Below are 17,856 nucleotides of genomic sequence, written 5' to 3'. Positions count from 1 at the left end.
TACGAACGTAATAGATGCACTGAGAATAAAGCTGCGTTAAAGACTGCCAGCAACCACTGTAAAAGAGTAATAAAAATGCAAGAGAGCTATATGCCCAGTCTGTTAAATCCAAAGTATGCTGATCAGCGGCTTGGTTCACACCAGTTTTGGAAAATAACAAATAGGATCCTGAACAGAAGTGTGCGTTTTATCACAAACATTATCAATGGACCAGAGGTCATCCTGTCAGCATCAGACAAGGTAAATTTATTTGAAAAGAACTTTGCAGCTAATTCTACCGTATGCGACGAAGGCCATCAACTTCCCATATTTCCTCCTATTACACAGACCACGCAAGGTAACATATAAATATCTGTGCGTGAGGTCGCCAAGCTAATCAAGAACCATGATTCCAGTAAAGCAACGGGCCCTGACGGCATCCCAATTATAGTGTTAAAAAAGCTTCAACAAGAACTTGCTCCCATACTTACGAAACTATTTAAGCGCTGCCTTAAGGAGAAGTGCTTTCCGACTCCCTGGAATACCTCATCAGTTTGCCCTGTATTAAGAATTTAAGTTATAAGCCCTCTCAGTACAGACCAATAAGTCCCCTATGTGTTATGACTAAGTTCCTGGAATCCATATTAAATAGAGAAATAGTCAACCACCTCAGCAGACACAACCTTCTTAGTGTTACACAATATGGTTTCCGCTCTGCAAGATCTACCGCAGATGTGCTGACGGTCATATCTCACAGGATTAGTGACTCTCTTTACAAAGGCTTCCTTTCTAGCGCAATTGCTCTTGATATATCAAAGGCGTTCGACAAGGTATGGCATAAGGGTCTACTTCACAAGATTTCCAGCTACGGTATAACTGGAAATGTTTTCTCAATCATTAAATCATGTCTTTCCAATAGGCTCATAAGAGTAGTGGTCGATGGAAAAATTCAGAGGCCTGCAGTATTAATGCTGGAGTCCCTCAGGGGTCCATCCTGAGGCCAACCCTCTTCCTGATCTACATCAATGATCTCCCTAAACATATACTTAAATCATTCATTGACATCTGTGCTGGTGACACGACCATCTACATCAAAGGCTGTTTATGACAAAGTCGTCTCTGATGCTCTTTCCTCTGATCTCGAATGCGTGGTTCAGTGGGGGAAGACGTGGTTTGTTACCTTTAATGCATTTAAGACCAAACTGCTATCCTTACATCATCAACGCTCTGATTCCCATCTGGCATCAATTGGGATGGATGACTCGTCTTTGAGAGACCCCGTATGTTGACGAGCTTCTGGGTTTGATCTTTACTCCTGATCTGAAATGGAACACGTGCATCAAGTCTGTTGCCAAGGTCGCTGGAAAGATGGTGGGATCCTTCTACCGCTCAAGAAGATATCTCACTACTGATGCAATTCTCTGTCTATATAAAAGCCAAGTACGTCCAAGGATAGAATGCTGTTGCCATATCTGGACAGGAGCTGCTAAAACAGCCTATCCTGCCTTGACAGAGTCTAAAATAGACTTCGTGGCTTAGCGGAGGATGCCCTTTTCTCTACCCGGCATACTCTCTCCCACAGAAGAGACGTTGCGAGCATATCCTTGTTTTATCGTTATTTCCATGGCAGGTGATCACCTGAACTCCAATCTCTGTTCCCCCCTCGCCAATCTTTCACGAAAAACACCCGTGTAGATGAATCCACTGTGAAAAATTTCCACCACTCTATATCTGTGCCTAAATCAAAACGCGGATTCCATGAACAAAGCTTCTTTCTTAGAACTGCACGCCTGTGGAACTCTGTTCCGTCTGCCTGCTTCCAACTGGACTACAACTTGGATGTCTTCAAGTCCAATGTTAACAAATTCCTTATGAACCGCCCCTTTAAGTAAACACTTCATAAAATCTCCACACTAACGTAATGTACTTGCAATAACCCTAATCCCTGAGTGGCTTCCGGCCTTGATATGTTGGGATCACTGTGTAAAAAAAATCCTCCAACTATGCAGTTCACGATGGAAAAACATGACTATAAATTATAGTTACAGGATCTGCTGATAACTGCCACTGGTTAGATATTTATATCACCCGTATACCGAAAGCTAACTTTCACTGGACTGTATCTAACTTAAATACCGACCATCCATATAATGTAAGGAAAGGAATCGTCTATTGCCTACAACACTGAGCAAAAGCAAAATGTAGTAATAGCAGTGCACATGAAGATAAGGCGGACAGTTTAAGACAAATCCTCACCGAAACAATTATTCAGAGAGCAAGAGATCAGATCCCAGTAATAAGGATCTGACACGAAACGATATGACAACTTACTACAGCTTGTATTCCATATATGAATGTCTTGTCTCCAAGACTTCTACAAATACGTAATATGTATGACATCAGGAGAGTATTCAGACGTGATTAAGCTCTCCGGAAACAGCTTGTAAGAGGCAATCACCCTACAGAAAAAAATATGATCAAGAAATGTGTATAGCGAATCCCATGTAAATGTAGAAAAATATACAAAGGTGCAAGGTGTAGTCCATTGAAAGTACTGTTAGAAGACCACCGAAAATACATAGTACGTGGTGAGATTGAAAATCTGGAAGGAAAAGGGAAATCATCTATCATTGTGAGATGGCGTACAAATAGACAGAAGAACAGTGGAGAGTAGCGCGACTAAAAGAAGCAGATTATATGCTGAGAACTAAGCAACTACTAAGCAGAGCTAGTATACAATTTAATACGATATAGGAGCCAGCAATCATACGACCTAATATATATATATATATATATATATATATATATATATATATATATATATATATATATATATATATATTCAATCCTCAGTGTGAACGACCGAAAAATACAAATGCGAATTACTTAGGATCTCTATTCAGTTATGGCAGGCAGAACAATTCCCGAGTTCGACAGAAAAATTACCAAGTTTAACAAGATAAACCTGAAGAAAATCGGAGCTTACATCGACCGAAAAGTTGTGCAAATCATATTAAAAATGATAAGAGTAGTCCGATGAATCCAAATAAAACACTTAGCATTTTGTTAAGAAACATTGATTACACTCTGACATTTGAGTATCTAAAATCAACACACAATTTCAATAACTATAATGTATTATATTTTTCTTTGTTTTCCTATCATCCTATATTCTGTATAAATCGACGCAAACATACATTTTTTCGCAGCATAAAATTGACAAAATTTCTATTTCTTTATTCAAAAACAAATTTTTATAACACATTAGGGCATATCCGTCGTTTTTTTTAATTACTAAGATACATTTTTCTCAACGTATGCATGCTATTTTCTGTTTCATATTTTCAGTTACAGTTTACATAAAAAAGTACTGCTTCTTCTCGTACGTGTGTTTCGGTTTTATCTTTCTTTTATTAAATTACATTTTTTATAAATAAATACTGTTCTGTCCGCTTATTCGACAAATACTCGTCTTTTGGCCAGTAATTTCTTTGTGTGTGTGTGTGGATTATTTCTCTTCTCTAAGTTTTCTAAAGGAAAGGCTGTGGGTTTTGCTGTTTTGAAAGATTCATACGCAGCCTTGTGTGAAGCTCGGGCGTAAGATGTCTACACATAGATATTATATTGTGGGGTACCAAAATGACAAATATGCTGTATAGAGAGGGGTTTATATATCATCCGCATATGTACGTATATATATATATATATATATATATATATATATATATATATATATATATATATATATATTTATATACATATATATATATATATTATATAAAGCTGAACGTCTATGTGTGTGTCTGGTCACGAATAGGCTCGTATAATGTTGACTATCTTAAAAATCTAATTACATATAATGATAGAAGACGTATCGAGAATCAGGAATGGGTATGTTTGATCTGGTAGAACGGTGGTTCATAAAACTGGTGGGTCCGCGTTCGCGCCTGACCCCACAAGGGTTGGAAATAAAAAATGAAATAAAAAAAAAACTTTTACAAGGGATTTTGATATAAATGTACATAAGAATACTTTGATAAGTATATTTCAAATTAACTAGGGATGGTATAATATATTGTGGGGAGTGTGTTCGCGCCTGTACTCCATAGAAATAGTGCACAAACTTTAGCATAAACTTTTCATATCTATTTGCGTAAGTATTGCCATTTTCTTATTATTCATATTTATATCGATTATTTGCTTTAAAAACTAAAGTAATTACGTGCTTACTTTTTTAATATCCTATTTTGCTGTTTCAGATTATTTTACTAAAGTAAGTAAAGCTTCATTATTTTTCAAAACTGTTTTTGTTTCTTTATTTTTCGATATTTCATCGATATTATTTAATTTAGCGTTTAGCAGAAAAGCAAACAAACGACTACCGAAAAATAAATATACAAGAAATAAATATTACCATAGTCAAAAAATGTTCCGTTCATAACCTATCATACTGTCATCAATCACAGTCCATTTTCTGGAGGCTGTTTTTTAACCCAGTCAACGACGGGTACTTCTGCTAGTATATATATATATATATATATATATATATATATATATATATATATATATATATCGTGCATCATATAGTAAACAGCCGAGAGTGCGTTTCTTATATGTTTGCAACAGTTCTAGAATGAAACGATTGGCGTGAAGGTACCACAACAATTTACAGACAAAATAATTATTTTCTAACAGTTGTAGAAGCACCCAATAATTACCTAATTTATATATAATACATTTATTCCCTCGATCCAGCTAATTTGCAGAGATTATATCATCAAACCTTGATTGTCTAAGGGAGATACGTCATACAGATAGACTAACCCCCTCTTTAAGCCGTCCGTTTTCACCGTTGTTAGGCCACCATGGATTAATATTTACTCATATACACATATCACTACGTTATTAAGACCCCAATGCTGATGCAAAGCTTAAACTATGTATTTATTTACGCAAACAAAAAATACATCATAGCACTTTATACTAATGTTCTCTTAATTAACATTCATTTGAATTACTGCTCTCACTCAAATTTTTCCAATATAATTTAGCATTTTTTAAATCCAAATAATCGATACAGCGACCTGCCGTCGCTCGAATCAACTATTACTAATAATATTTCTACTCTTGGCAATGCCAATCACAGTTTAAAATAGACCCTACCTGGTATCCTTTCAGAATGGTCACAACAGGAAATTCATATAATTCGTATTTTACATGGAATAGTTGAATATTTGGAAGAATTTAGAATAAATCCTGTAGCCAAAATATTAAGTGACATGTTTGCTTGTGAAACCTTGAGAATTAGCAATATTATGATCAGAGTAAGAACTTCTATTTAACAGTGTCCACAATATTAATTTACTTAACGGATATATACTTTTATTGCCATAAACATAAAGCAGATTATGGATAAACATATGAAAAACATAGACAAGATCAGTTTATATCACAGTGGATAGGTTTATGAGAAACTCCGTGTTATATATTTACGACTTCATATATGTACATATAAAATAAAAATTCCGGAGGAAGACTACTATCCTGTTTTCTTATTGTATGACAAGCACCTATATATATATATATATATATATATATATATATATATATATATATATATATATATATATATATATATATACATATATATATACATATATATAAATATATATATATAATATACATATATAATGTATAACTGGTTACGCTCAATAATAGTCATCGCCAGCGAAAGTCTTTGTTATTGTTATGATATATTATTATTATTATTATTATTATTATTATTATTATTATTATTATTATTATTATTATTATTATTATTATTATTATTATTTAAAACATTTTGTGGCTTTCTCTTTCGCGCGAGGACTAATATTTGTATATTTATATGTAGCCATTTTCAGTTTGTTTTTATGTAATATTAAATTGAAAGTACTGGTTATTAATGTGAAATAGGCCAAAATTGAATGTATGAATTCGCAATATCTCAAGGAATCAACAAGATAAAACATTACAACAATATTAACCTATAAAATCTCTCAGGCAAAAGGTGTAGAATATGTTCAAATAGTCAATGATAAAACGCTTATATTTACTGCACGAATTCATAAAAATACGAAACTGAAACTATTATTTTGGAACTTTTACATATTCTCTACTACAAAAACAGTTCTCCAAGACTCTCTCTAACGACTAATTTATATGAAAAAGATGTATATCTCAACTAAGCAAACCAAACGCATACAAATTTCTCCTGTTGGTAAGCATGTTTAACTGATACACACGTGGTTCATATAAAGATCATTGTTTTCTATTCATGGCCCTATGCTAATCACCCAATTCTTTCATATAGAAGCCGATAAAAAGATATTGCAAAATCTGTGAAAAATGTGGTTCCTTTATTTTCTTGTACGAGGAATAAAGTACTTTCCAAATTTAGTAGACGACTGAATTTCTCTTGTGTTTTTTTTTCTGCAGGAATTGGAATGCATCCTACTAAAACCGCATCATCACAGCTCGTATTTTTTAATGCAATCTGAGTGTGGGGGCACTTTAGGAAAACAATATGCAATACATTTTTTTTTATTATTTAAAAATTAAACAGCAACGTATGGAATGTTTCAGACTTCCTAAGGACAATCTTGCAAGAACGAGTGTTACTTTGTTGTTGTTTTTCCAGTGGTAGAAGAGCTTCAGAGAATGGAAGCATTTTATTCCTTTGTTCTTTGTGTATTTTGTTATATTTCATGTTTAAAATTGATTTCTGTGTATTTTTTAAATATTATCCTATTTAGTTACTCCATGTTTAAATATTTGTATGTTGTTGTGTTTTCAAAAATAGTGTGCGTACTGATCAAACACCGACATCAAAATATGTACGTTTTCCTTCTCTAGAAACACGACAGCAGCTCCTTTTTTGCAAGTAACTCTGCTTTTTATGATTTTCTTTTCTCCTTTCACGCTGTCCGTTATCCGTCACAGATGTACTTTACTCCTTCTTTCTCCCTTTCTTACTAGAAAAAAACTGATGCTCGATTCATGCAACATTGTCATTAAACAGTCTGAACCATTCCATACGTTGCTGTTTCATTTTCAAGTTTAAATGAGTATGTTCTTGCATTGTTTTTTTTATAAAGTGTCCGCACGCCCGGATTGCATATATTTTTAATTAACCAGCTTTGTTGATCAGACTTCAGTAGGAGGTATTTCATAACCTTTGCAGGTGTTTCTTAAAACCTCAAATCTTTAAATACTATATCTCGTCTCCGAAGACGGATAGCAATAACATTGAATTTTCAAGTGTCTACGTCAATTTAACATTATTGTACAAAAAATATTTTACTGATTGAAAGTACCTCGTTCTTTAACCAGACACTAATTTAAATTTTAACATTCGGGACAATAACCTTAAAAAGATGAAAGACCCCAGTAAGCGTAATATAGAAATGCGTTTTAGTGTTTCCTGTGCCCATAACTGCTAACCTAATTTACTCCAACTAACAGTATCTGAAATCATATGAAGACATTTGTTAACATCTCTATAGTTATGACGCATTACGTTAAAAAACAATCTGATGATATTAATGCGATCATTTTGCAAAAGTGTATAACTAGAGGGTTTTGGAGGGGGATCTATAAATCGCTATACGCAACGTTGAATTTCCATTTTTTACAAACTAATATACTTTCGTAAACATGTTCCAGTAAAACTCTGCAACCGATGACTCATCAGTTTTTAAAAGAAATGCAAGAACACTTTGTCTGTCCAAACAATGTCGAACTCGCAAGAATAAGAATTTAAAAAAAAACACACTCATTCTCTAGTGCAAATTGAATTTACAAGGTCTGAACGAAACATAATCTAGTTTAGAAGCAAATGCAGCTGTTCAATAGAAGGTTATTACATCAACTCAACGGAAATTGCCGACAGTTAAATCTAGTTTACGTTTGGCTCGAAAGAAAGCTTAGTTAATTAGCTGTAGGGAAGTGTGTGAGTGATGAAGCTGATTCGTGTCATCTATGAAGTTTCATGTTTTCCAAGTGTTGGAAACATATTAACATGAACCAAATAAAAATAGTTTAAATAAATAAAAGATTTAAATCTAATGTTAAAGAGAGATTTTATAATATCTAAGTTAAATAAATATTTCAGAAACTCTTAATGTAAAACATAGTTTCATTATATAGGTTATACTTGCAAATTCTAAAATATACAGATCAATTTACACACGAATACACATGTATCACAAACACACATGCACGCACACACACATGCATACACTAACACCCCACATATATATATATGTGTGTGTGTGTATATATACATATATATATATGTATATATATATATATATATATACGCATATATATATATATATATATATATATATATGTGTGGGGGTTAGTGTATGCATGTGTGTATATATATATATATATATATATATATATATATATATATATATATATATATATATATATATGGGGGGTTAGTGTATGCATGTGTGGGTGCGTGCATGTGTGTTTGTGATACATGTGTATTCGTGTGTAAATTGATATGTGTATTTTAGAATTTGCAAGTATAACCTATTTATATATATATATATATATATATATATATATATATATATATATATATATATATATATATATATATATATATATATATATATATATGGGGGAGTTTGGAATTGGTGTATTTAAACAGAATGGTTTAATTCAAGCAAACATTATTAAATACAACGGGACTACCTTGCTTTATGATACTTACTTTATCTTTTTGCTATTCTGTAAAGTTATTTTTCTATCCAAATCGGACATATTGAGGCAAAATCTATAGGTGACCCGGGCGCTTCCAATGTGCATGTAAATTTTCCTCCTGTGCGGATTCGGTGAAAGTGGATAAGTGTTGATTATTTTAGTGTGATAAGTCGTAATGTTAGATGCTTTTACTGCTTTAAATTAATTTTTGTGTTGTACAAATTTTGTATTTTGAACAAGAATATGTCTAAGATTAGAGGGGAAACAGTTGTGTTCTTTTATTAAATATTGATATATGGTGTTGTTTAAATGCAAAGTTTCTCGTTGTTCAATGTACATTGTTTAATTGTTTAGTATGTGAGGTACATGGATTTGAACTCATACCTATCATTGTTTTGCTCTAATAGTTTACAGCCGTGTAGAATTCGTTTTAATCAGGAGGTATTGAGTTCTAAACCGCTTATAGTAAATAATAAATGAAATTCTACACTTACTATCACCGATATTTTAGCTTCTATGGAGGGACATTAAATCGTGCAAAACTGATCCCATGCACTTGAAAATCATTATTTATCGAAATAAAAAAAATATAAAGTAGGTACGCATTAAACTGGCGCTACAATCCCTACAAATCTCTAACAATAGTCCTAACCAGTAGCATAATGTCAACTGTATTAATAAATTTTACCAAATTTTAGTACAAGCATATATTGCAATTAAAAAATTACAATAACAAAACCATTCTCCAAAAAACATTAGCATGCATAACTGGATATATTTTATTGTATATTTGACTTTTTTAATTTCAACTTCCCATTTCCGCACTTACTCACTTTCCAATAATTGGAAACTGAAGATGATTCGCAGTCGAATCGAAAACGCTCGTCGTTAATTGACACTTTTATACATATTTTCGCGTTTGATATTAAAAAAGAACATTAAATATCGAATAAATTTAAAATAACCATAAAGCAAACTATATTCGCTATATGTATTAACATCCACTTTAATATAGGTAATATGTATAAACATTAGCCATTGGTTTAAGGGGTGTGTGTGTGTATGTGTGTACAAATCTCTAGAGCCCACACCAAAGGCTCAATCATTAGTAAAATAATATGATGATGGTCCTCCACCTAGGGATGCCACACAGGATTTTACAATGTCATGCTCGAAGTCCCGCGCATGGACCAATGCTGGATGTGGCTTAAAACGGAAAACGGATATTTAATAAGGCCTGATGCAGATATGGGCGTGAATAGCAATAAACTTCTGGAACTTCCAGAGTCTGGGCTGGTAGGTGTCCAGGGCATCACAGATTGGACCCGATATGGAGTTAATGTGGTAGACTATAGAAGGTTAGTGGAGATGACCGTGTGGTACGTGGTGCTAGTAGCGCTTACGTTTGCGACATTTCAGCCAGAGTAATGTCAATACTCGAGAACGAGTTGCTGCGATCGTCACACACACACACACACACATACCTACACACACGCGCGCACACACACGCACGCACACACATACCCACACACATACACCACACACACACACATATATATGTATATAAAGTGTTAGACGAGTTTAACCTTATCATTAGAAAAAATAAAGAAAAAATCGCCCAATTATTTTAATTTGCCACCTATTATGAAACCTTTACATGTATTTTTTGGGGATCAAATCAAGTTATGAAGTTAGATCCATGTCACAGAAACTCATATCTAAATTTTCAAGTGTTTAGATCCAAAATTAGCGGACGAGTTTGGTAGAGATTTCAAAGGTCAAATCGCTGAATTTGACCCCTTAACAGCCAAGTTTCAGGCCCAATGCGGATTACAAATATTTTGCCAAATCTCCATATGTTGTATATCAAATTCCGAGGCTGTAGACTTAAAGTTGACGGTATTATTGTGTAGGGACATTTACACAACCACACTGGCAGACAGGCAGACAGGCAGAGAGACAGACATACACTTTAACTTTTATAGATATACTAGCATTTCAGCCAGACGTTGACGGGTGGTTGGATATGCATGGTAAGAAAAAAAAAGGTAGTAGGAAGGCAGGCTCGAACCCATACTGCGAAGGAGGAAAAGAACGAGGGAAACAACTTACGAACACCGACAATTAAGGCTAGGCAATCAATATATATATATATATATATATATATATATATATATATATATATATATATATATATATATATATATATATATATATATATATATATATATATAGTTATCAAAGGTCAAACCGTTGAAGTTTGACCCTTTAAAGACACACACACACATACACACACACCCACACGTTCACTTTTATAGATATATAGAATAAATATAGATAGGTTTTCGGATAATTTTTCTCAACTTCTAGTTTCTCCTTTAACAGGGTGTCAGACAAGTATTCGTCGTACTATCGTCAGGTAGTTAAGCGAGTGGGATAGGAATATTGAATCTCCTAACTGCACCACAGCAGTTGGTTCCTTCCCTAGTTGTTGATGTATCACCAAAGTTTGGCCAACGAAGTCTCAGAAAACTAGTCGACCAAGTTTGGCTCTATATATTTGAAATTTTAGATAAAGTGTATTCAAGCTTGACCAAGTTTTTTTTTATCAGGTTTTGGGCGAATATTTGGATGTCAAGAGGTCAAAGTTAAAAGAATTGACATTGCAGACTCTACTAAACGCCTCCACCAAGTTTTGTCTAAACCTTGAAAATTTAGATGTAGTTGTCTTGCACACGAGTCAAGTTTTGTTATGAACAGTATATAAGCCGGGCTTAACTGATAGTATCATATATGTTTAGCACTGTTTTTGTCTCGCGCTGAAGATTCTTTTGGCAGTAAGTCATTTAATTACTTGCAATTGCTGAATCAATAATAATAATAATAATAATAATAATAATAATAATAATAACAAAACTAATAATATTAATAAAAATAATAAGGTCGGCCCTCATATGAAATCAGTTCTTATTGTTGAGCACTTTAAGTTATACTTAAATTCGGCCATTTCGACTCATACTTTAAAGTCCAAATTTAATGAGCATAATACCACTGTCGCCGTCTCGAAATTAACGCTATATAAATGCTAATGCTAATGCAAAATGTATTACTCGCGTTAGCCTTAGCAGTGAGTTTAGTTTCTTGCTAAGTGAGTCTAATATGGTTTCGTGCCGCGTTGAAATCTATCGATGCGCTGTATTGATGATTCTCGGAAAGACGATCATAGTGCAATTTTATATTAATAAAAATAGTGTTGGCATTAATAATAATAATAATAATAATAATAATAATAATAATAATAATAATAATAATAATAATAATAATAATAACTGGTGGAAACTGCGCAAATGCCATAGCAGCATTATTACCGTATGAATTATATTGTTGCTGGGCATGCTGTGAGCGTTATGTTCAGAATGAATGAATGCACACTCATAGTATTCTAATTTTTTTATATTAATTCATACTCTACTACCTCCTTAATAAAATAATAACACTGATACATTTCCTGGGCGTATTATTTCATTACACACCCACCAGTGAATTAACACACATTTTATCATTTCTCATAATTATTGAACATGTTACGATGTTCAACAATGATTTTTCATAATTGCAACCCACATTATCGCCCTCCCTTTACTAAAATATTTAATTTGATATATTGTATCGGCTGATTACTTTATAATAACACAACTATCAATTAACTCATATTTCATAATTTTAAATAATTATTGGATATGGTACTTTTTTTGACAATAATTTTGTCATCATTTAAACTCACCTTATCGCACACCTTACTATATGAATAACTTTGATATGTCGTCATGGCTGATTATTTCATTAAAAACATACACATTAGTCAACTCACATTTCATCATTTTTCGTAATTCTTAGATGTGTTACTAATTTAGACAATAGTTTTTTTTTAATAATTTAAACCCACGTTGTCGCCCAACCTTACTAAAGTAATAACTTTGATGCATTTGCTGTCCTGTTATTTCAGTACAAACACACTAATCAATTACCCGCCATTTCATCATTTTTCATAATCCGTGAGTATGTTACTAATTTCGACAATCATTTTTCATAAGTTATACCAACATTATCGCCCCCTCCTTAATGAAATAATAACTTTGAACTATTGGCTGGGCGTATTATTTAATTACAACCATTCTAATGCATGAAATCTAATTTAATCGTTATTCATAATTCTTGTATATGTTACTGATTTCGACAATCATTTTTCATAAGTTTGACCCACATTTTCGCTCTTATTGTCTACGCTGATTATGTCCTTACAAACACACCAATGACTTAACTAATATTTCTTCATTTTTCGTAATTATTTGATATGTTACTAATTTCGACAACAGTTTTTATAATTTAAACCATCGTCGTACACCTCTCTTACGATAAAATACTTTGATATAGTGTTTAGATGATTATTTCCTTAAAAAACACAACTATCAATTAACTCATCATTTTCTTAATTCTTGGATATGTTACTTATTTCCACAATTATTTTTTATATTTTAATCAACATTATCAACATCCCTCTACTAAAATAATAACTTTGATATATTACCTGGGATAAGTATTTCATTTCAAACACACCAATCAATTTACATTTCGTCATTTTCATATTATTGGATATGTTACTAATATCGACAATCTTTTTTAATCATTTTAACCCACATCATCACCCCCCTTATTAAAATAATAATTTTGATATATTGCCTGGTCTGATTATTTCATTGCAAACACACCAATGCCTTAAATAACATATTATCATGTTCATAATTCTTGGATATGCTACTTATTTGGACAATTATTTTTCACAATTTAAACAATCCTTATGTTTCTCTCTTATACTAACCTAATTACTTTGATATAATTCCTGGGCTGATTATTTAATTATAAACACACAATCTATTAACTCACATTTAATATATGTTCATAATCCTGGATATGCTACTAATTTCGACACTCATTTTTTTTAATAATAGAAAACCCTACATTATGCCTCTCCATCCGACTTATATAATATATTTGATATATTGTATGGGATTATTATATCATTACAAACACACCCCTGAAGTAACTCACATTTCATAATTTTTCATAATTCTTGGATATGTTACTAATTTCAACAATACTTTTCTTAACTTTAAACCAATATGTCGCCCCCTTACTTTAATAATAACTTTGATATATTGCCTGGGCTGATTATTTTATTAAAAGAAATAAATCAATTCTGGGCATTCTCATAGTATATATGTTTCACGTATCTTATCCAATCCCGGGTGACGTCGCATATTCTGCTAATATACATTGTTCACTTATCTCATTCGGTTCCGGACGACGCTAGGCATTTTACTACTTTATGTGTTCTACCTATCTAATTCAATACTGGGAGACACATTCTGCTAGTATATATTTGCACATCTCATTCAATCCTGGGACTGGCTTCATGCCCACCACCACACTGTTAAACATATACAGTAAATAAAGTAACGTTTCAATCGAAAACTGTTTGACTTTATATCAATTATATCCACTGCTAAAAATATACATGAAATAATGTAATGTCTAAATAGTAAACTGTGTTAGTCATTTCCGAGACAGGCTTTATATCCCAAACCCACTGCTAAAAATATACATGGAATAATGTAATATCTAAATAGTAAATTGTTTCAACCATTTCTGTAACTGACTTATAATCCCCACCACACTGTTAAAAATATACATTAAATAAAGTATTGTCCAAAACGTAAATGGTTGCGGCCATTTCCGGAATTGACTTCATATTTCCCACCCCAATGTTAAAAATATACATTAAATAAAGTAATGTGTAATGCGTAAACGGTTTCACCCATTTTCGGGGATCATTTTATATCCCACACCCCACTGTCAAAAATATACATGAAATTAAGTAATGTTTAAGTTGTAAACGGTTTGATTATTTTCCGGGACTGACTTCCTATCCCTTAATCCACTGCTAAAAATATACTTGAAATACAGTTATGTTTCAATCCTAAACTGATTCAGCAGTTTTTCGGAAGTAATACACAAAGACATTAATACGGTTAAGGATTAGGCAAACATTACTTCAACATGAATTTCTGAGTGTAGTATCAGTTTCAGCATTACAGTGACTTAAATCCCATTTTTTTGTCTTGGTTAATGGAGGAGAAATCCTTCATTACTGATGAAATTTGTATTTTTGTTATTGACCAGAGTGGCTCTTTTAGGGAGCGGGTTTCCCCCTAAATTTTTAACCGACCTCATGTCCGCTTCTGCACTTGTCGGGAGGCAAGTAAATTAATAATCAGAACGCGCATTTCCCAGGAGATTTTATAATTAATCAGAAATGACATTTCCAGGGCAGTTTGTAATTAAATCAGAAATAACATTTTCAGTTACGTTTATTAATATTACAACTTTGTTACATTAAACATAGAACCTATTCACAATGCCTACCAACGGGACGGATTTATACACCAGTGTCCTTTTTAACGCGGAGAAAAAATTGTTTAGTCGTAAAGGATTTCTCTTCCACTGAGAGAGAATAAATTGAAATGTAGCACGTGAAGGAGAGATACTACACTTTGATCTTAGCCAAAAGGCCAAGAAAGATACATCATGTTTATAAGTTTTGCCTCGACAGCGACCCCATTTTTTTGTTTTTAATTTAAATTTCCTTTTAAAAGGTGACAATGATTACTTGGAATACACTTTCTTTATTTAGGGATGCACAGCATGATAACGGACGGAGCGGTAAGCGAAATAATATCATGGTAATATATATATATATATATATATATATATATATATATATATGTACATATATGTATATACATGTGTATATATACATTTATATATATAATGATATGTGTATATCTCATTATATATATGTATGTATATATATGTATATATAGAGAAAATAAAAAAGGAACAACCCGTATTATGTGTTCACCAACGTTTCGTCTTTATTTCGAGACTTCCTCTGGGTGAATGAGATTAAGAAACCAAAAAATATACCAGTACAAAATATTTGAAAAAGTTTCACGTGCACAGTGTGACGCAGTTCTATTTAAGAGAAACGGAAAAATTGATGTTGGAAATTCAAAAAGGAAGGGGGGCTGGCGCTGTTAAATAGAAGGAAATTTGAAATTTGAAATTTGAAGCCCTTAGTTTCGGACTAAAATTCGCAACTGGCATACATTCAAATATTACCACCGACGCAATTTTGAAGAATTACAAGCATGAAGATACGGATTTTCAAAAAGGTTTCATACAGGGTTTTATTTCTGTTGCAGTTACTCATCCATATGAAACTGTACTTCCTAAGAGATACATAGATGCTTTGAAACACCTAGCGAATAACAAGAACTTGATTATATCACCAGCTGATAAAGGTGGAGGTATAGTATTAATGGAAAAAGATGAATACCTGGAAAAAATTACCACATTGTTGGCAGACAACAACACTTACACCAAAACTGATTTAAAGACAGTAAATCCAAGTGTTGAGAATTTCAACCAATCTTATAAAAAACTTGCAAAATACAACAAAACTTGGATGTCATACATTGAATACCACCCCAATGTTCCATCACTATATGGCCTGCCAAAAATTCACAAACCAGACATCCCTATGCGTCCTATAATATCCGGCATCGGTAGTGCCACACACAAAATTGCACGTGCCATATCCAACGTTTTGACTCCACTACTGGGCACTATCAGCACCTCCCACATAAAGAACTCCGGAGATTTACTGAACAAAATAAAAAACATTAACGTGCAAAACAAAACTATTCACAGCTTAGATATAACATCATTATATACTAATGTCCCCATTAAAAATGCTTGGATCTACTCCTTAAACATTTAAAAAAATCTAACATTAGCTTACCTTTTCTTCCCGACACTCTTATAAAAATCATTAGACTTATAACTAACATGACTTACTTTCATTTCAATAACAATTTCTTTAAACGAAATTTTGGTCTTCCTATGGGTAACCCTCTTAGTGGAGTATTAGCTTGCCTTTTCTTAGAATTCCTAGAATCTGCTCCTTTCAAATTCAGATTACTTCCAAACACAGAGTATTTCAGATACATTGACGACATCTTAATTTTCTTCCTGAAAATACGCGCATAAATATCATTACAGGCAAATTAAACTCAGTCGAACCTTCCATAAAGTTTACCAATGAAACAGAAAACAATAACTCATTACCTTTTCTTGACATACTTATAATTAAATCCAATAATAAACTATCCTTCAAAGTTCACCGCAAAACTATACACAAAAACGATTACATACATTTATATTCACACCATAACAATAAAATAAAAACAGGGATGATAATTGGTTTCTTCTTACGCGCTTTCAGAATTTGCAGTCCTGAATATCTGGACGAAGAATTCAAATACCTTACAAACATTTTGAAAACCTTGCAATATCCGACATATTTCATATTGAATGCTAAGAGAAAAGCCACACAAATATTTTCCAGAATAAATAATAATAAAAAATCATACACACCAGACCTTTCTCTCATAAACAGACATCTTCTTTTACCTACACCCACCAATAATACAATAATTTATAACACAATAAATAAACTAAAAATTCCTATCGTACAAACCACATCACCAACCATAAGACATATATTAAAAACCACGAAACATCTCTATAACAAACCAGTTCTCGATGGAGGTATATATACTATTCCTTGCCATAATTGCCATCATAAATACGTTGGTGAACCTCAGCGTAAATTGGAAAAAAAGGCTCAATGAACACAAAAGAGATATAAAAAATAGCAATTCTCTTAGTGCATTATTCTCTCATTCATTGCAACATAACCACACCTTTGATTTTAAACAAGCAAAAGTAGTTAAAATTATTTCAAATAAACCGCGCCGGAGACTCCTTGAATCTGCGCTTATCGCAATTTCAAGCACTATAAAACAATGTGGAGGTTTCTATAACATAGCGCCATTAATAAGTAAAATGTTATTAAAAGAACATTATTTAACTGTGGACACAGGTTAACTTTCTCACACCATTCAAACACCCCCTGTAATAATTAACACATAATCTCAA

At 32.6% G+C, this 17,856-nt stretch overlaps 1 pseudogene; it reads right to left on the bottom strand.

The window, feature by feature from the left end:
* Positions 1-15,220: 15,220 nt before the first annotated feature.
* On the bottom strand, positions 15,221-15,378 carry LOC145284281 (U2 spliceosomal RNA; annotated as a pseudogene).
* Between the last annotated feature and the right edge of the window lie 2,478 nt (positions 15,379-17,856).

Source organism: Euprymna scolopes, chromosome 8 (assembly GCF_053919585.1).
Source record: "Euprymna scolopes isolate OS-2025 chromosome 8, ASM5391958v1, whole genome shotgun sequence".
Lineage (NCBI taxonomy): Eukaryota > Metazoa > Mollusca > Cephalopoda > Sepiida > Sepiolidae > Euprymna > Euprymna scolopes.
Note: the sequence above shows the minus strand (reverse complement) of the source record. Positions and strands in the feature narration are given on the sequence as shown.